Genomic DNA, 22076 nt, shown 5'->3' on the forward strand with positions numbered 1-22076 from the left:
GGTCACTGGTTTGTTCGATGCTAGGGGGAGTGTTGTGGAGTTGATGAAAGAAAGAAAACTGGCAGATGGAAAGTATCCCGTGAAAGCATGCCTCAAAGTCTTACAACTAGTTCTAAATGTGGAATCAAAGAATATATAAGGGGCGATGAAAAAGGCCGTACAGTTCGGGATAGGTATGCTGACCAGGCAAACTCGCCCTGAACACTGGGGCAGTCACTCTAACGACTCACCTGGTAGAAGATACCTATTTGGTAAAACCCCATGTCGTGGTGCGTGAGGAAGTCCGTAACGGCCTGCTGCACATCTTCGTCGACCCTTGAAGGTCTTTTTTAACGGTGAGATCAGGACTATAGGGTGGATGCTCGACTGTCTCCCACTTGTCTGTAGTTGCTGAGCCTGGCCTGTCAGATTGGACGGAATCTTGTGTCGAATAGCGACCAGCGCAGACCTTTGTGCACCATTCCACAAGGGTGGCTTTCGACACACTTGCTGCTCAATACACATTCTTGTTTCTCAGATGGATGTCTGCCGGTGTTTGCCCTTCGGCAACCAAGGAAGATGGTTGGTCCTGTTTGGACGCGTTTGGTAATAGCGTCACCATAGTTCACTCTTCCGCATTTACTGCACGCACGTCGGAAAGACAGGAATGCGACACTAATCCTTTGCCTAAAATGTCAGTGCTTATATACATACACTCCTGGAAATTGAAATAAGAACACCGTGAATTCATTGTCCCAGGAAGGGGAAACTTTATTGACACATTCCTGGGGTCAGATACATCACATGATCACACTGACAGAACCACAGGCACATAGACACAGGCAACAGAGCATGCACAATGTCGGCACTAGTACAGTGTATATCCACCTTTCGCAGCAATGCAGGCTGCTATTCTCCCATGGAGACGATCGTAGAGATGCTGGATGTAGTCCTGTGGAGCGGCTTGCCATGCCATTTCCACCTGGCGCCTCAGTTGGACCAGCGTTCGTGCTGGACGTGCAGACCGCGTGAGACGACGCTTCATCCAGTCCCAAACATGCTCAATGGGGGACAGATCCGGAGATCTTGCTGGCCAGGGTAGTTGACTTACACCTTCTAGAGCACGTTGGGTGGCACGGGATACATGCGGACGTGCATTGTCCTTTTGGAACAGCAAGTTCCCTTGCCGGTCTAGGAATGGTAGAACGATGGGTTCGATGACGGTTTGGATGTACCGTGCACTATTCAGTGTCCCCTCGACGATCACCAGTGGTGTACGGCCAGTGTAGGAGATCGCTCCCCACGCCATGATGCCGGGTGTTGGCCCTGTGTGCCTCGGTCGTATGCAGTCCTGATTGTGGCGCTCACCTGCACGGCGCCAAACACGCATACGACCATCATTGGCACCAAGGCAGAAGCGACTCTCATCGCTGAAGACGACACGTCTCCATTCGTCCCTCCATTCACGCCTGTCGCGGCACCACTGGAGGCGGGCTGCACGATGTTGGGGCGTGAGCGGAAGACGGCCTAACGGTGTGCGGGACCGTAGCCCAGCTACATGGAGACGGTTGCGAATGGTCCTCGCCGATACCCCAGGAGCAACAGTGTCCCTAATTTGCTGGGAAGTGGCGGTGCGGTCCCCTACGGCACTGCGTAGGATCCTACGGTCTTGGCGTGCATCCGTGCGTCGCTGCGGTCCGGTCCCAGGTCGATGGGCACGTGCACCTTCCGCCGACCACTGGCGACAACATCGATGTACTGTGGAGACCTCAAGCCCCACGTGTTGAGCAATTCGGCGGTACGTCCACCCGGCCTCCCGCATGCCCACTATACGCCCTCGCTCAAAGTCCGTCAACTGCACATACGGTTCACGTCCACGCTGTCGCGGCATGCTACCAGTGTTAAAGACTGCGATGGAGCTCCGTATGCCACGGCAAACTGGCTGACACTGACGGCGGCGGTGCACAAATGCTGCGCAGCTAGCGCCATTCGACGGCCAACACCGCGGTTCCTGGTGTGTCCGCTGTGCCGTGCGTGTGATCATTGCTTGTACAGCCCTCTCGCAGTGTCCGGAGCAAGTATGGTAGGTCTGACACACCGGTGTCAATGTGTTCTTTTTTCCATTTCCAGGAGTGTATATCGGGGGCGAGCTATGCTGCAGCAACGCTCTGAAGCAGAATCTCTTTTGCCGCCACTTATAATATAACCCCCAATGTACCGAACCTTATGCAATCACTGAGACAAAATTATATTCATTACAATGTTCACAGAGGCATTTAAGCAATCAGTCTGCCCACGCTCCATCTGTGAGTGGAGTATCCCTAAGACGTACTACTATAGGAAGAATCCTGTGCAATCAGAAAATAAAAAGAGAAAAGTATAACCATTAGAAGCAACAGAGAAAAAATACGTCACTCAGTTGGAATGAATAATATTTGAAGGAAGGTAAGTAATACGCTGTGTTAATTGTGTAAAGAGTCTTTTCACAAAGATAATATTCCCCAGATACACTTAAACATACTGTTGTCAAGGAACTACACAAAAAAGACAACAAGTTAGTAAAGAATTAGCAACCCTTCTCATTGCTGCCAATATTTTCGAAAATTTTCGGGTAGGATTCTTCACGCAGTGTCATATCTCGCATTCATCTTCATCTGCGTCCTCTTCAATTTCCATAATATTGCCCACAAGTACTTTGCCCTTGTATAGACCTTCTATACACTCCTACCTTTCTGCTTTCAATTCTTTGCTTAGAACTGGTTTTACATCTGAGCTCTTGATATTCATAAAAGTGATTCTCTTTTCTCTAAAGATCTCTTTAAATTTCCCGTAGGCAGTATCCATCTTACCCCCAGTAATATATGCCTCTACGTCCTTACATTTGTCCGCTAACCATTCCTGCTTAGCCGTTTTGCAGTTCCTGTCGATCTCATTTTTGAGACTTTTGTATGGCATTTTACCTGCGTCATATACTGTATTTTTATATTTTCTCCTTTCATGAATTAAGTTCAATATCTCTTCTGTCACCCAAGGATTTCTACTAGCCCTCGTCTTATTACCTACTTGATCCTCTGCTGCCTTCACTATTTCATCTATCAAAGCTACCCATTATTCTTCTACTGTATATCTTTCCGCCGTTCTTGACAATCGTTCATTCCCTAATGCACTCTCTGAAACTCTCTACAAACTCTGGCTCTTTCAGTTTATCCAGGTCCCATCTCTTTAAATTCCCACCATTTTGCAGTTACTTATGTTTTGATCTACAGTTCGTAACCAATAGATTGTGGTCAGAGTCCACATCCGGCCCTGGAAATGTCTTACAATTTAAAACCTGGCTCCCAAATCTCTGTCTTACCACTATATAAAATATCTGAAACCTTCCAGCGTCTCCAGGCCTCCTCCACGTACACACCCTTCTTTGATGATTCTTGAACCATGCGTTAGCTAGGATCAAGTTAGGCTCCGTGCAAAATTCTACCAGGCGGCTTCCTCTTTCATTCCTTACGCCCATTCCATATTCACCTACCACTTTTCCTTCTCTTCCTTTTCCTACTATCACATTCCAGTCACTCATGACTATTAAATTTTCGTCTTCCTTCACTACCTGAAGAATTTCTTATATTTCATTATACATTTCATCAATCTCTTCGTCATATGAGGAACTAGTTGGCATTTAAACTTGTACTACTATGGTAGGTGTGGGCTTCGTGTCTATCTTGGCCACAATAATGCGTTCACTATGCTGTTAATAGTTGCTTACCCGCTCCGTATGTTGTTTTTTTTTTTACACACATTATTAAACACAGTCCTGCACTAACCCTATTTGATGTTCTGTTTATAACCTTGTATCCACCTGACCAGAAGTCTTGTTCCTCCTGCCACCGAACTTCACTAATTCCCACTATATCTAGCTTTAACCTATCCATTTCCCTTTTTAAATTATCTAACCTACCTACCGGATTAAGGGATCTGACATACCACGCTCCGATACGTAGAACGCCAGTTTTCTTTCTCCTGATAACGACGTCCTCCTGAGTAGTCCCCGCCCGGAGATCCGAATGGGGGACTATTTTACCTCCGGAATATTTTACCCAAGAGGACGCCATCGCCATTTAACCATACAGTAAAGCTGCATATTCGAGGGAAAAATTACGGCTGTAGCTTCCCCTTGCTTAACCGTTCGCAGTACCAGCACAAAAACGCCGCTTTGGTTAGTGTTACAAGGCCAGATCAGTGAATCATCCAGACTGTTGCCCCTGCAACTGCTGAAAAGGCTGCTTCCCCTCTTCAGGAACCACACTTTTATCTGGCCTCTCAACAGATAGCCCTCCGTTGTGGCTGCACCTACGGTACTGCCATCTGTATTGCTGAGGCGTACAAGCCTCCCCACCAATGGTTCAAATGGCTCTGGGCACTATGGGACTTAGCAGCTGTGGTCATCAGTCCCCTAGAACGTAGAACTACTTAAACATAACTAACTTAAGGACATCACACACAACCATGCCCGAGGCAGGATTCGAACCAGCGACCGTAGCCTCCCCACCAATGGCAAGGTCTATGCTTAAGTGGCGGGGTGTGGGGGGGGGGGGGAGGTACTGTGCTGTAGATGACTTAAAATGAATTATTCCACAATTCACTAATTAATGAAAATAAACTATTTTCCTCATTTGTACTGTGCTGTAGATGACTTAAAAATGAAGAAAATAGTTTATTTTCATTAATTAGTGGATTTTGGAATAATTTTGCGGAGAAATTCACGGTAGAGTGAATGTATTCGGAGAATATGGAGGTTTGTGGTAAAAAATTAAATGTTGATGTTAATTTTACAACATCCTGCAGTGACCTCTTCCAAAAATTGAGTATTTTGACATCAACTTAACAATACAAATATTAATGAATGTCCTTTGCCATTAGCAATGTATATATATGAAACACGAATACAGCTCTAGGATCGAAACCAGCCTCTACAAAGATTTCATGGGATTATCTTTAGTACAGAAGGCGTTTGATATATGGGAACACATATACCTAAACGTAAAAGAGTGCATCAAATGTCTGACAGAGTTTAAGACTGAATTACAGAACTTTCTACTTAGCATCACATTCGAGTCGACTTGAGAGTATCTCTTTAGCAACTCTTAAATTCAAAGTTTTAGGAGAATTTTTAATTACAATTAGCACTCCAGTACAGAAATTAAATGTAATTACGCTTGTGTTAAATTAAATGTACGGTGCATCTTTGACACCTTTCCGCATCCCGAAGACCGCTCTCCGTGGGATTTATGCCATACGACTAATGCACTGTAACGTTAGAACAGCTGATTTAAAGGTGATACAGGGTGGTGATTAAGGAAGACTAATAGATATAACACGGTTGTGCTTTGGTCGCTCGCCAAGCCGAGTGGGGACGCCACGTCGCAGGCGTGCATGGCGCAGCTGTACCGCGGCCGCTCTCGGGCGCTAATGAAATTCGCGCAGTCGGCGGCCAGCGGCTCCCGTGGCGTGGCGTGCAACACGCCAGCGCGTCGCCGCTAGGAGACTGGAGAGCGCTACGGTCCCTCCTCTGGCAGGCGCATTACTCCACAGCGCCAGCGTCTCTCTCACACACTCGGTACTCAGCACTGGCTCCGGCAAGTGCGAAACTAATGCCACCCATTCATTTCTGTGGATAGTACAGGATGGTCCAAATCTGTAGAATCGTCCTAGCGTGGAGGTGTTACAAAAAGGTACGGCCAAACTTTCAGGAAACATTCCTCACACACAAATAAAGAAATGATGTTATGTGGACATGTGTCCGGAAACGCTTAATTTCCATGTTAGAGCTCATTTTGCCGGCCGGAGTGGCCGAGTGGTTCTAGACGCTACAGTCTGGAGCCGCGGGGCCGCTACGGTCGCACGTTCGAGTCCTGCCTCGGGCATGGATGTGTGTGATGTCCTTAGGATAGTTAGGTTTAACTAGTTCTAAGTTCTAGGGGACTGATGACCTCAGAAGTTAAGTCCCATAGTGCTCAGGGCCATTTGAACCATTTAGAGTTCATTTTAGTTTCGTCAGTATGTACTGTACTTCTTCGATTCACCGCCAGTTGGCCGAATTGAAGGAAGGTAATGTTGACTTCGGTGCTTGTGTTGACATGCGACTCATTGCTCTACAGTACTAGCATCAAGCACATCAGTACGTAGCATCAACAGGTTAGTGTTCATCACGAACGTGGTTTTGCAGTCAGTGCAATGTTTACAAATGCGGAATTGGCAGATTCCCATTTGATGTATGGATTAGCACTGGGCAATAGCTGTGGCGCGGTACGTTTGTATCGAGACAGATTTCCAGAACGAGGGTGTCCCGACAGGAAGACGTTCGAAGCAATTGATCGGCGTCTTAGGGAGCACGGAACATTCCAGCCTATGACTCGCGACTGGGGAAGACCTAGAACGACGAGGACACCTGCAATGGACGAGGCAATTCTTCGTGTAGTTGACGATAACCCGAATGTCAGCGTCAGAGAAGTTGGTGCTGTACAAGGTAACGTTGACCACATCACTGTATGGAGAGTGCTACGGGAGAACCAGTTGTTTCCGAACCATGTACAGCGTGTGCAGGCACTATCAGCAGCTGATTGGCCTCCACGGGTACACTTCTCCGAATGGTTCATCCAACAATGTGTCAATCCTCATTTCAGTGCAAATGTTCTCTTTACGGATGAGGCTTCATTCCAACGTGATCAAATTGTAAATTTTCACAATCAACATGTGTGGGCTGACGAGAATCCGCACGCAATGGTGCAATCACGTCATCAACACAGATTTTCTGTGAACGTTTGAGCAGGCATTGTTGGTGATGTCTTGATTGGGATTCATGTTCTTACACCTACGCTCAATGGAGCACGTTATCATGATTTCATACGGGATACTCTACCTGTGCTGCTAGAACATGTGCCTCTACAAGTACGACACAACATGTGGTTAATGCACGATGGAGCTCCTGCACATTTCAGTCGAAGTGTTCGTACGCTTCTCAACAACAGATTCGGTGACCGATGGTTTGGTAGAGGCGGACAAATTCCATGGCCTTCACGCTCTCCTGACCTCAACCCTCTTGACTTTCATTTATGGGGGCATTTGAAAGCTCTTGTCTACGCAACCCCGGTACCAAATGTAGAGACTCTTCGTGCTCGTATTGTGGACGGCTATGATACAATACGCCATTCTCCAGGGCTGCATCAGCGCATCAGGGATTCCAGCGACGGAGGGTGGATGCATGTATCCTCGGTAACGGAGGACATTTTGAACATTTCCTGTAACAAAGTGTTTGAAGTCACGCTGGTACGTTCTGTTGCTGTGGTTTCCATTCCATGATTAATGTGATTTGAAGAGAAGTAATAAAATGAGCTCTAACATGGAAAGTAAGCGTTTCCGGACCCATGTCCACATAACATATTTTCTTTCCTTGTGTGTGAGGAATGGTTCCTGAAAGTTTGACCGTACGTTTTTGCAACACCTTGTATATGAGATGGGCGAGGGAGAAAACCTGTGAGCATGGGGAGAAGCCAGCGACACGATCGTCTTACTAGGAAGCGACGTCACTCAGCGCTCCAAGGCGGTAGTTTCAGGAGGCGTAGATGACACCCCTCTCTATGGGGAAGTCTGGACGAGCGAAGCTCTCGTTGCCCAACAGTAGGGCAAGCTCATCCCCATGTATCATCACTCGATGTGTCAGTCGCCATATTGATTTTGTCATATTTCTCCGTTTTTGTATTACGCTTTTCAGTATGTCATTTCATCCACCGGGATAGCGTGATGGATTGCCTAACCGAGTTTGGTATACCCGATAAATTCGTCACCCTAGTTGGAGTTTGTCTCATTGGTTCCGAAGGCAAATTGAAGTTCGCGAACCGACTAATAGGGAGCTTTCACATAAAAACAGAGTAAGGAGATGGTGTGCCACCGATATCGTTCAACATAGTGCTCGAAGAGATAATGATGAAAGTTTTCCATAAAAACTTCGAGCGGATCGAAGTAGAGGGCGAGAAAATCGCACGTCTTGCATTTGTCGATGATGTGGCCCTGTTGTCCAGATCTAAGGAAGAACTTATGCGTATGAACGACAGGACCAGAATCGGTCTCCTTGTCAATCAACTGAAGGCCGAGTGTCTCATGATTAGCAGTACTCGTGCCTGTTCAAGAAGCACACTCCAGCCGCTGGTAGTCGGAACCTGATCGTGTAACAATAGGGTTTATAATTGTAAATATCGGGATACAATCTTTACAGAGTACGCAACGCGGGAGGGGGGGAGGTGGGAGTGAAGGGAGGGGGGACTGAGGGGGGGGGGGGTGGCAGAACTAAAAGCGAGGATGCAAGCCTCAAACCGATCGCACATCAGTCTGAGTCACTTTTTTAAATTCCGCCGTCTCTCAAGGAATTTTAACCTCCAGCTGTACTTAGCCGACCTGTAGTGCTGTATGGTTGCGAAATTTGGAATGTCCGGAATAAACACTTAAGTAATCCAAAGGCTGAAATTGCTGCGAGTGCTTGTCACAAACGTTTGGTTATTTATATCCGAATATGTAGCGATTTCCGAGGGCATGGTTACGCAGGAACCGAAGATGACAGCTTAAACTGCTGCTGGTGAAATATTTAGCTATTGTCTCTGCGAGCCGGGCGTTGTGGCCGAGCGGTTCTAGGCGCTTCAGTCGCAGGTTAGAATCCTGCATCGGGCATGGATGTGTGTGATGTCCTTAGGTTAGTTAGGTTTAAGTAGTTCTAAGTTCTAGGGGACTGCTGACCTCAGATGTTAAGTCCCATAGTGCTCAGAGCCATTTGAACCATTTTTTGAAATATACATGGATACTCTGCAAATCACATTTAAGTGCCTGGCAGAGCGTTCATAGAACTACTTTCACAATTCTCTACTATTCCAATCTCGTATAGCGCGCGGGAAGAGTGAACACCTATATCTTTCCGTACGAGCTCTGATTTCCCTTATTTTGTCTTGGTGATCATTCCTCCCTACGTAGGTCGGTGTCAACAAAATATTTTCGCATTCGGAGGAGAAAGTTGGAGATTGGAATTTCAAGAGAAGATTCCGTCGCAACCAAAAATTCCTTTCTTTTAATAATTTCCAGCCCAAATCCTGTATCATTTCTGTGACACTCTCTCCCATATTTCGCGATAGTACAAAAAGTTCTGCCTTTCTTTGAACCTTTTCGATGTACTTCGTCAGTCCTATCTGGTAAGGATCCCACACCGCGCAGCAGTATTCTAAAAGAGGACGGACAAGCGTAGTTTAGGCAGTCTCCTTGGTAGACCTGTTACATTTTCTAAGTGTTCTGACAATAAAACGCAGTCTTTGGTTAGCCTTCCCCACAACATTTTCTGTGTGTTCCTTCCAATTTTCCCGTGTCCGGCCATCCTGATTTAGGTTTTTCGTGATTTCCCTAAATCGCTCCAGGCAAATGCCGGGATGGTTCCTTTCAAAGGGCACGGACGATTTCCTTCCCCGTCCTTCCCTGATCCGATAAGACCGATGACCTCGCTGTCTGGTCTCCTTCCCCAAAACAACCCAACCCTTCCAATTTGCCGGCCGGAGTGGCCGTGCGGTTCTAGGCGCTACAGTCTGGAACCAAGCGACCGCTACGGTCGCAGGTTCGAATCCTGCCTGGGGCATGGATGTGTGTGTTGTCCTTAGGTTAGTTAGGTTTAATTAGTTCTAAGTTCTACGCGACTGATGACCTCAGAAGTTAAGTCGCATAGTGCTCAGAGCCATTTGAACCTTCCAATTTAAGTTGTTCGTAATTGTAATACCTAGGTATTTAGTTGAATTTACTGCTTTTAGATTAGACTAATTTATCGTGTAACCGAAGTTTAACAAGTTCCTTTTAACACTCATGTGGATGACCTCACACTTTTTGTTATTTAGGGTCAACTGCCACTTTTCGCACCATTCAGATGTCTTTTCTAATTTGTTTTGCAGTTTGTTTTGGTCTTCTGACGACTTTACTAGTCGATAAACGACAGCTTCATCTGCAAACAACCGAAGACGGCTGCTCAGATTGTCTTCAAAATCGTTAATATACATAAGGAGCAACAAAGGGCCTATAACACTACCTCGGGGAACGCCAGAAATCACTTCTGTTTTTCTGGATGACTTTCCGTCAATTACTACGACTTGTGACCCTCTGACAGGAAATCACAAATCCAGTCTCATAACTGAGACGGTATTCCATAAGCACGCAATTTCACTACGAGCCTTTTGTGTGGTACAGTGTCAAAAGCCTTGCGGAAATCCAGAAATACGGAATCGATCTGAAATACCTTGTCAATAGCACTCAACACTTAATATGAATAAAGAGCTAGTTGTGTTTCACAGGAACTATGTTTTCTAAACCCATGTTGACTATGTGTCAATAGACCGTTCCCTTGAGGTAATTCATAATGTTCGAACATAATATATGTTCCAAAATCCTACTGCATACCGACGTTAACGATATGGACCCGTGATTTAATGGATTACTCCTACTACCTTGCTTGAATATTGGTGTGACCTGTGCAACTTTCCAGTCTTCGGATACGGATCTTTCGTCGAGCGTTGTTAAGTATGGAGCTAATGCATCAGCACACTCCGAAAGGAACCTAATTGGTATTCAGTCTGGACCAGAAGACTTGCTTTTATTAAGTGATTTCAGTTGCTTCACTACTCTGAGGATATTTATTTCTAAGTTACTCATGTTGGCAGCTGTTCTCGATTCGAATTCTGGAATATTTACTTCGTCTTCTTTTGTGAAGGTATTTCGAAAGGCTGTGTTTAGTAACTCTGCTTTGGCAGCACTTTCTTCGATAGTATCTTCACTGCTGTCGTGCAGAGAAGACATCGATTGTTTCTTGCCGCTAACATACTTCACATACGACTAGAATCTCTTTGGATTTCTGCCAGGTTTCGAGACAAAGTTTAGTTGTGGAAACTGTTATAGGCATCTCGCATTAAGGTCTGCGCTAAATTTCGAGCGTCTGTAAAGCATCGCCAATCTTGGGGATTTTGCGTCTGTTTAAATTTGGCATGTTTGGTTCAAATGGCTCTGAGCACTACGGGACTTAACATCTGAGGGCATCAGTCCCCTAGAACTTAGAATTACTTTAACCTAAGTAACCTAAGGACATCACACACACCCATACCCGAGGCAGGATTCGAACCTGCGACTATAGCAGTCGCGCGGTTCCAGACTGAAGCGCCTAGAACCGCTCGGCCACTGGCATGTTTGTTTCGTTGTTTCTGCAACAGTGTTCTAACCCATTTTGTGTACCAAGGAGGATCAGCTCCGTCGTTTGTTAATTTACTTGGTATAAATATCTCAACTGCTGCCGATACAGTTTCTTTGAATTTAAATCACATCTGGTCTAGACTTGTACTATTAATTTGGAATGAGTTGAGATTGTATCTCAGGAAGGCGTCAAGTGAATTTTTATCTGCTTTTTTGAATAGGTATATTTTTCGCTTATTTTTCGAGGATTTTGGGATTACAGTATTCATGTCCCTAAGACAACCCTGTGTTCACTGATCCCTGAATCGGTATTGCTGGTCGTTATTAACTCAGGATTATTTGTTGCTAAGAGGTCAAGTGTTTTTTCACAACCATTTACTATTCGCGTGGGCTCATGAACTAACTGCTCGAAATTATTTTCAGAGAATGCGTTTAGCACAATTTCGGATGATATTTTATGCGTACCTCCGGAATTAAACATGTATTTTCGCCAACATATCGAGGGTAAATTAAAGTTACCACCTACTATTATCGTACGAGTCGGGTACGTATTTGAAATCAGACTCAAGTTTCCTTTGAACCTTTCAGCAACTGTATCATCTCAATTGGGAGGTCGGTAAAAAAATCCAATTATTATTTTATTCCGGTTGTGAACAATGACCAATGCCCATACTAACTCACAGCAAGTACCTACTTCGATTTCGCGACAAGTTAAACTACTTCTGACATCAACAAATATGCCACCGCCAACCGTGTTTAGTCTATCCTTTCGGAACACCGTTAGGTTGTTCGCAAAAAGTTCCGGCTTCAGGCAGCTTTCAGTGTCTATAGCGATTTGATCATCAGTGCTTTCTATTAGTGCTTGGAGCTCTGATACTTTCGAAACACAGCTACGACAATTTTCAACTGTTATACCAATGGTTCCTGTATCTACGTTTTTCCTGTGTTCAGCCTGCACACTGTGTGACTGAAGCCCTTCTTGTGTTTTCCCGAGACCCTCTAACCTAAACTAAAAAAAAAAAAAAAAAAAAAAAAAAAACGCCCAGTCCACGCCACAGAGCCCCTGCTACCCGTGTAGCCGCCTGCTGTGTGTAGTGGACACCTGACCTATTCAGCGGAACCCGAAAGCCAACCACCCTTTGGCTCAAGTCGAGGAATCTGCAGCCTACACGGTCGCAGAACCGTCGGAGCCTCTGATTCAGACCCTCCACTCGGCTCTGTACCTGAGGTCCGCAATCGGTCCTATAGACTATGCTGCAAATGGTCAGCTCTGCTTTCATCTTGCAAGGAAGACTGGCAGCCTTTACCACTTCTGTTAGGCGTTCGAAACCAGAGAGAATCTTTTCTGATCCAAAGCGACACACATAATTGGTACCGACGTGAGCCATCACTTGCAGTTGGCTGCACTGTGTGCTCTTCATCGCATCTGGGAGGACCCTTTCCACATCTGGAATGACTTCACCCAGTATGCACACGGAGTGCACATTGGTTTCCTTACCCTCCTTGTCAGCCAAGTCCCTAAGGGGACCTGCCTAACGTTGGAGCTCCCAAATACCAATAATCCCACCCTCTGCGATTGCCTGGACCTTGCAAGCTAAGTGGTTTCCTCTGAAACAGGACAGGCGACAGAATCTGGCTCAGCGACAGTGTCAGCCATAGACAGCACCTGGAACCTTTTTGTCAGAAAAACCGAGGAGGCATTACTTGCGGCCGCCTGGGAAGTCTTTCGCCGCCTGCTTCGCCCTGGGGCGACCTTCCACTCGACCACAGGTGAGGGGTCAGCCTCAGTGCCAGCAGTAACTGGGTTGGCCATCGGTCAGGACCGATCGGAGGACTCTGACGTGCTGGACGTCCGTTGGATCCCCACAGCCGGCCAACAACAGTGGTGCCCATCCATTGCAGTCTCAAGCTGTGTAACCGAAGCCATCACAGCCTGAAGCTGAGAGCGAAGCGTCACCAACTCGGCTCGCATCCGCACTCAACAATCGCAGTTCCTGTCCATACTAAAGGCCGTGGAAAACTGAACTATGCAGATAAACGGACTATCGGCACGTGCTGCGCAACTCTACTGTAGACCCTGACGAAAACGCACGAACTGTGTCTAGTAATACGCAGATATTCAAAAACTTATGTAACGAAGCACTGAGGTGAAACTAAATAATTTGCCCCTGACTAGGAACTTCTAATATGTCACAAAATCGCTTTACTTTCCGACGCAAACAAGAACGCGACAACTGTGGTTATTAGATATTAAATTTATACTCAAACACAAGAAACTGAACTGTAAAGCACACAGATGATATAATAAAATTCGCTCCTGGTTGGGAACTCGTAAATGACAAAAGCCGTGTACTTCCCTGATGATGTGCCTGTCTCGGTCGGCTACTGCGGCCTGAGTGACATAAATTATATTTTTTGTTATACACGAAACATGTTTTCTATAACAACACAACACTGACGATTGTTTGCTATTCTGTAGACACCAAACAAATCTTGTAAAATGGTATTTTCAGATCCCTGTAAAAAGTCCATATTTCGAGTGTTGAAATCAGAAATTCATCATTCCACATTTTGCTACACGAATTGAGGATCTGTAATCACGATAGAATAATAGGTTCCATGTGTGACCTGCACTTTTGGCTAATTATAAAACTGTGCATGTATTGGGAAAGGAATTCGCTGTGCAATATCAAGGTGAACCATGTTTTCATAAGTAAAATTCATTTAACTAATGCTAAAGATCCAAGCACCCCAGGTGAATTTATATAAACGAAATGTTAATCGCAGTATAAAATTACCTGTAAATTTAGAAATAGAGCTGTCTCAGAAAATCCAACACCAGTTTCGGAATCAGAGCAACAGTTTTCTTGAGGTGAGAAACTTTACACATAATTTTATAGTAGTTTCAAATTGTAAAAATTACATCTATTTTATTTCGCTAAGGCGGCAGGCCGATTAGTGGAATGAATAGGTGACTAATGTATTTTCCTACCGCATTAAAAAAATGGTTTAAATGGCTCTGAGCACTATGGAACTTAACTGCCGTGGTCATCAGTCCCCTATAACTTAGAACTACTTAAACCTAACTAACCTAAGGACATCACACACGTCCATGCCCGAGGCAGGATTCAAACCTGCGACCGTAGCGGTCACGCGGTTCCAGACTGTAGTGCCTAGAACCGCTCGGCCACTCCGGCCGGCCCTACCGCATTAATTTATGTTATAATTATTGTAATATACATGCACAAGCTGTTTTATTAACAAATGGAAACAGTGCTAAGTACTAGGCAGATTGCTTCCGCTACGAAGTACATGTTTTTACTTTGTTTTTGTGGCATCATATCCCCTAAACTAGTAGTGAAAGGCATGCTTATATATATATTTCTAAGTGTCGCCCCAAGGCCGTTATGAGTTTGTGTTGGGGTACGTCGTGATAACCTCAAGTACTTCGTCTGTTGCGAAGCTTACAAAACTTAACTGGAAACAATGAAAAAACATGGCCGATGGTTGTTAGTGTGGATATTGTGAATCGTGATTTCTCTGTGTTTACTAATAAACCATGTAGTTTGAATAAATGATTTGTCATAGTTATTGGTACATGGAACTTAGCACTTTTAGCGCAGATGAACTCGCTCGCCAATCCCCTGGAATGGACTGCAGTCAGTTTAATTCATCGTTGGAGACCGTTATATACATTTGTGCGTCATTTAGTTTATGGGAGCTCAGAGTTTAATTGATTTTAGACATCAGGTGATAGGTAACGCCACAACATGTATCAATATGCGAGCTCAAACATGAACAATCCTCTCCCTGACGAATGCAGCGTTTCTAATATTTCACTGAATATTCAGTTACCTTCGCACGTTCCCGCAGATTATAAATAAAATGGACTGACATCAGGGGAATACGGCGGCCCATCCAACGGACGTCTACGGCCTATTAATCTCCAGGTAACCTCGATATCCAGATGTGCCCAGATAATGAAGTGGGGCGCCATCGTACTGAGAGAAAGTTGGGAATTCCCCGTATTTATCAGCAGCGACTGCAGCGGATATTCATCCAACAACTGCTGATAATGGGCTTCTATTAGTGCATCCTGAATAAGGACCTAACTACTCGAGATCCTCACATTGCACACTAAATCATCACTTTAATTCAGCAATTAAATTCGATGAATCCATTCAGGGGGGCTGGTTCGGTCCAGCATCTGCGATTCTATTTATTTACGCCTCTGTTCATTTAGAAATCAGCTTCTTACGCAAACGGTCCAGCATCTGCGATTCTATTTATTTACGCCTCTGTTCATTTAGAAATCAGCTTCTTACGCAAATAGTACTTCATACGGGAACTGAAAGTTTTTGTCTACCTTGCTTGTCACCCATTCTGCAATGAGAACCCAGCGATCTGGACTGACCTCGGTGACTGTTTCTAACATTTACAGTTTGGCAAGATCCCACTTACATAGGGCCAAAATTCTCGTTTTTCATGTATGGCTGAATAAAATTCCCTGCGAGATACAGCGAGTTTTCTGCTCTGGACTTTTAGTTAAAGACGCTACATCAAAAGCTGATGTTGCTGCAGCAATGGCCGTTTCTGATCGTCGAGCTTTCGGCTTGTCTGCCACAGACAGTTTCTCAGTGAGAAACTTCCTGGCAGATGAAAACTGTGTGCCGGACTAACAGGGGGAGGCTGCGACGTTGGCATCACAGATTTACTTCTAACTTCTTACACCTTTTAAAGGCCATTAAAACAACATAATGTGCAAGTACTAAGGTTCGCTACTCTGGCAATTCCGAGAAAATAACAAGAGAAGTCTTATGCATCTAATATGTAACTCATGTATCTGTGCGTAGGTGCTGTACGTTAGAGTTAGCCGGCACGGTAGATCAGCGTGTTCGATCAGAGCTGGCTGGCTTCTGCAATCAAAAAATAAATAAATAAATAAATAAAATAAATAAATAAATACTGAATGAAAGGATCAACAGCGAACTTCAACGGATGTCATGCGACGTTCGCTACGACGAAATACAACGAACCATAACGGAAAAAAAAGCGTGTTCGGTCAGAGGGTTAACTGCACTCTGCAACAAAAATACTGAATAAATGGATCAGCGATGAACTGGAATCGGTGGCATGGGATGTCCGCCATGATCAAATATAATAACGATCAAAATGAGTTACAAAAAAAAGTTGGTAGGGTTCGAGCTTCGTAAGACGAACGTGTATGAGGCGACGGTTCGGCTCCCTCTCACACTTAATCTATAATCTATATTTTTTCATCACTCGTCATATTAATTAATTTATATGACCTTTGAGAGGTAATATCATTTAAAAAACCACGTGTATTTGCATGACGTTTTAAAGAATTTCATGTTATTCGACTAAGTAAAAGTTTTAATTAAATTAAAATATTAAAACAAATATTTATAACTATGGATAAGTAAACGAAGAAACCCGTAGAGTTTTCTTCAAAATGTATGCCTGTCACGATTTGCGAAACCCCTTATACACGCAACTCGATGCTTCGAGCTGCAGACATAGAGGCAGGCCCTATTTGGCAGTTAACCTGTTGAGAGCTAAGACGTTACTAACGTAGCAAGAGCGAATATTGTAGGTGCAAATTGTTTGAATCTCGCAGTATTTACACTTTTAGTACAAAAATTAAAGTGTTAGCGGAAGTCGAACAGTCGCCTCATTTACCTCCGTCTTACGAAGCTAGGACACTAACGACTTGACCACCACGAACGCAGACGTCCGGCACCTACGCAGCGATACATGTTACAGACGTGTAAAGCTTCTCTTGACATCCTTCTGAATCTGCTTAGTGAATTCATTTCTTGGTCTCCCTCTACGATTTTTACCCTCCACGCTGCCCTACAATACTAAATTGGCATCCCTTGATGCCTCAGAACGTGTCCTACCAACCGATCCCTTCTTCTGGTCAAGTTGTGCCACAAACTTCTGTTCTCCCCAATCCTATTCAATACTTCCTCATTAGTTATGTGATCCACCCACCTAATCTTCAGCATTCTTCTGTAGCACCACATTTCGAAAACTTCTATTCTCTTCTTGTCCAAACTATTTATCGTCTATGTTTCACTTCCATACATGGCTACACTCCATACAAATACTTTCAGAAACGACTTCCTGACACTTAAATCTATACTCGATGTTAACAAATTTCTCTTCTTCAGAAACGCTTTCCTTGCCATTACCAGTCTACATTTTATATCCTCTCTACTTCGACCATTATCAGTTATTTTGCTCCCCAAATAGTGAAACTCCTTTACTACCTTAAGTGTCTTATTTCCTAATCTAATTCCCTCAGTATCACCCGACTTAATTCGACTACATTCCATTATCCTCGTTTTGCTTATGTTGATGTTCATCTTATATCCTCCTTTCAAGACACTGTCCATTCCATTCAACTGCTCTTCCAAGTCCTTTGCCGTCTCTGACAGAATTACAATGTCATCGGCGAACCTCGACGTTTTTATTTCTTCGTCATGAATTTTAATACCTACTCCGAAATTTTCTTTTGTTTCCTTCACTGCTTGCTCAATATACAGATTGAATAACATCGGGGAGAGACTACAACCCTATCCCTTCCCAACCACTGCTTCCCTTTCATGCCCCTCGACTCTTATAACTGCCATCTGGTTTCTGTACAAATTGTAAATAGCCTTTCGCTCCCTGTATTTTACCCCTGCCACCTTCAGAATTTGAAAGAGAGTATTCCAGTCAACATTGTCAAAAGCTTTCTCTAAGTCTACAAATCCTAGAAACGTAGGTTTGCCCTTCCTTAATCTAGCTTCTAAGATAAGTCGTAGGGTCAGTATTGCCTCATGTGTTCCATCAATTCTGCGGAATCCAAACTGATCTTCCCCGAGGTCGGCTTCTACTAGTTTTTCCATTCGTCTGTAAAGAATACATTATATAATCTATCTGATACCTTCTAGTATCTCCAGGCTTCTTCCATGTATACAACCTTCTTTTATGATTCTTGAACCAAGTGTTAGCTATGATTAAGTTATGCTCTGTGCAAAATTCTACCAGACGGCTTCCTCTTTCATTTCTCTCCCCCAATCCATATTCACCCACTATGTTTCCTTCTCTCCCTTTTCCTACTCTCGAATTCCAGTCACCCATGACTATTAAATTTTCGTCTCCCTTCACTACCTGAATAATTTCTTTTATCTCATTATACATTTCATCAATTTCTTCATCATCTGCAGAGCTAGTCGGCATATAAACTTGTACTACTGTAGTAGGCATGGGCTTCGTGTCTATCTTGGCCACAATAATGCGTTCACTATGCTGTTGGTAGTAGCTTACCCGCACTCCTGTTTTTTTATTCATTATTAAACCTACTCCTGGATTACCCCTATTTGATTTTGTATTTATAATCCTGTATTCACCTGACCAAAAGTCTTGTTCCTCCTGCCACCGAACTTCACCAACTCCCACTATATCTAAGTTTAACCTTTCCATTTCCCTTTTTAAATTTTCTAACCTACCTGCCCAATTAAGGAATCTGACATTCCACGCTCCGATCCGTAGAACGCCAGTTTTCTTTCTCCTGATAACGACATCCTCTTGAGTAGTCCCCGCCCGGAGATCCGAATGGGGGACTATTTTACCTCCGGAATTTTTTACCCAAGAGGAAGCCATCATCATTTAATCATACAGTAAAGCTGCATGCCCTCGGGAAAAATTACGGCCGTAGTTTCCCCTTGCTTTCAGCCGTTCGCAGTACCAGCACAGCCAGGCCGTTTTGGTTATTGTTAAAAGGCCAGATCAGTCATCATCCAGACTGTTGCCCTTGCAACTACTGAAAAGGCTGCTGCCCCTCTTCAGGAACCACACGTTTGTCTGGCCTCTCAACAGATACCCCTCCGTTGTGGTTGCACCTACGGTACGGCTATCTGTATCGCTGAGGCACGCAAGCCTCCCCACCAACGGCAAGGCCCATGGTTCATGGGGGGACTATTGTGTTGTTATGTTGTTTTAATGGTCTAATAAAGGCGTACAAAGTTTGAAGTAAATCCTTGATGCCAACGCCGCGACGTCCCCTTGTGAAACCCGAGCTCGAGTCCACTGACTTCTGCTGGCAAGTGCTATCCGACTGAGCTACTCAAGCACTACACACGACACGTCCTCATCTATCTTCCAAACTTCACAGAAGTTCTCCTGGTAAACTAGCAGGACCAGCACCCCTGGAAGAAAGCAGTTTTTGTATGTGTTTGATTTGTTACGTGAAGCTCTTTCCATTTAAAACCCACGAGCTGCATGCAAGGTGGTGGACTGTACGATGGTCGCCATTCTTTCCCCCTCTCGCACTGTGATGGTCTTCCTAATGGGAGGTGACTATTGTAGCCGGTGTTATGAAGTCAGTTCAGTTTCCCACTGTGGTATTGTCCAAGAATCGCAACGCCACACTAAAGTTGGCAATGCACATCGACACCACAGACGTTAACGATGTACCAGTGCTATATGCAGTGAGAAATGTGAGAGGGTGAAGAAGAAATGCCCTCTCTCTCTCCACACAACAGTACCCTCTAACAGGGTCAATATAGAAGCGCTCTGCCCATTTCAAGACCTCACCTGAAGCGGTAAACGTCATGGAATAGGACTAGAGAGTTATTCAAGCCTCAAACTAATATATACTTCTGAATATATTGGACGTTGTACTCCAAGAGAAGAGTTTGTTAATTAGTGCATCAAGTAATGCTTTTATAGTCAATGGCAGACGTAAATTATCACGCACTAATCTGGCAAACGATTGTATCAAGTTAAGTAAACCTTCTATATTTCATGTTATAAAGTAAACTTATATTTCATCTGTTGTTGTACAGATGAGCCATCTTACAGAGCAATCAAAGAACCCATAGTTGTGACCAGAAATATGTACTTTCTTCTGGTTATAACACCCACCATTCCGAACCTGGATGGACCATCATCATCATCATCATCATCATCATCATCAGCCAATTCAATCATTAGATGATGCGGCCTCTTCGAGTCGTGGATTCAGGTAGGCTTTCAGAAGTCTTCTCCAAGTGGGACGGTCTTGGGCAGTTCTCTGCCAGGTGTTACCAGCGATCTTCTTGATGTCTTTGTCCCATCTGTCTGGTGGTCTTCCTCTAGGCCTCCGGTGCTCCCTCGGACTCCACTCCAGTACTAGCTTCGTTCATCTGTTGTCTTTCCTTCTTGCAACGTGGCCAGCCCACTGACATTTCAAGGAACCTGCATAAATCCGCAGATAATGCGCGATGTTTAGTGATTATTATGGCCGTGACAGAAATTTTTTCATCTAACTGTGTGGAGCTAAATATCGTAACTGATGACAGTTAAGTTCAGTACACACGGAGATTATATGAATTTCTAATAATAAGTACTGCACAGCAAAAATCACGTCTCACCCAAAATAGCACTGTTCATTAGCTAAACTTCCAATCAACGATCAGTTGCAGAAGGACCTCAATTCAGTAACGCAAGAGTAAGCCTACGAACCACGAAGTCACAACAGTTCTTGTTCAATATCTCATACAGTGATGAGCCAAAACATTTTGAGTACCTGCTTAATTGTTTGTCAGTCTTCAGAACGCAATACATGACTGAATCTGCGTTATGAGTTCCACAGGATTTACATCAGGCGAATTTGGTCGCCGAGGGATCAACGTTAGTTCACTATAAAGATCCCCTGGATCGGAGACATGGACAATTATCCTGCTGAAAGACGACATCGCCGTCGGGAAACACATCAAGCAGGAAGGGATGCAGGTGGTTCGCACAGTCAGCGTGTCTTCGATTACTACCACTGGTCCCATGCAAGCGCAGTAGTGTGTCTCCCACACCACAGTACTGCTCCAACCAGCCTGCGACCGTGGCGCGCTGCACGTTTCGAGCCACCATTCACCTCGATGACGGCGTTTGTGGAGACGGCCATAGACATAGTGTAACCTTCACGTATAAATAAAAAAATATATAAAATAATGATGTATAACCTTCTCGAACAGAAAACAAAAAATAAAAATTGTTGAATTTGGATAGTCAAATTCTGACGTATGAAAAAATGATAAATCTTACTCATGAAAAATTAATAAATTTTGACGTAAGTAGCGCTACGCCATGGCCCTGTGAAATCAGTCTGAATCTACCCGTGAGAAATAAACTGAAAAATTCTTACCTCGTGATGGTGTCGCCGGATAACGCTGTCTATATATCTGCTCGTAAATGGCACAGCTTAGTGCAACGCTGGCCTATCGAATAATACTGGATAACATTTGTCTGGGATCTGAATTACGAGAAAAAACTGACTTTAGTCAGTGACACAGCTGCACAGCTGGCCGTCTGATTACCAAAGAACACATGACTATGATCTGACAAAAATACTGGAATATTTTAATTTACATTAATGACTGCATCGGGACTGGCAATGACTTAAAGGGGAAATTATACTTTTACAATTCACTGGTAAAAAAATTACATACTGAAAATTTTTTACGTTATTGATCTACAATGCATTACACGGGAAAACTGAATATATTACAAATCTGGGTCAACTGTTGCTACGAATCAAAAAAGAAAAGATTGAAACAAATTCATATTAACATCTCACACAAGTGACTTAACTACGCGCATGCCAATAAAAATAATAAAATTTACCTTACAATAGATGGTTGACTTAATTACATTGTTCATTTTTCATTACATTAACAATTATTCATTTGTTCATTATCATCTCATTCCGTGGTATCGTTTAGCTCTGCGGCTGTCACAATTATTATTCAGTTCCATATAATAAAATTTTGCAACTTGTTCTGCACTGTAACTTAAACAAC

Source organism: Schistocerca americana, chromosome 6, assembly GCF_021461395.2.
Source record: "Schistocerca americana isolate TAMUIC-IGC-003095 chromosome 6, iqSchAmer2.1, whole genome shotgun sequence".
In the NCBI taxonomy this organism is placed as follows: domain Eukaryota; kingdom Metazoa; phylum Arthropoda; class Insecta; order Orthoptera; family Acrididae; genus Schistocerca; species Schistocerca americana.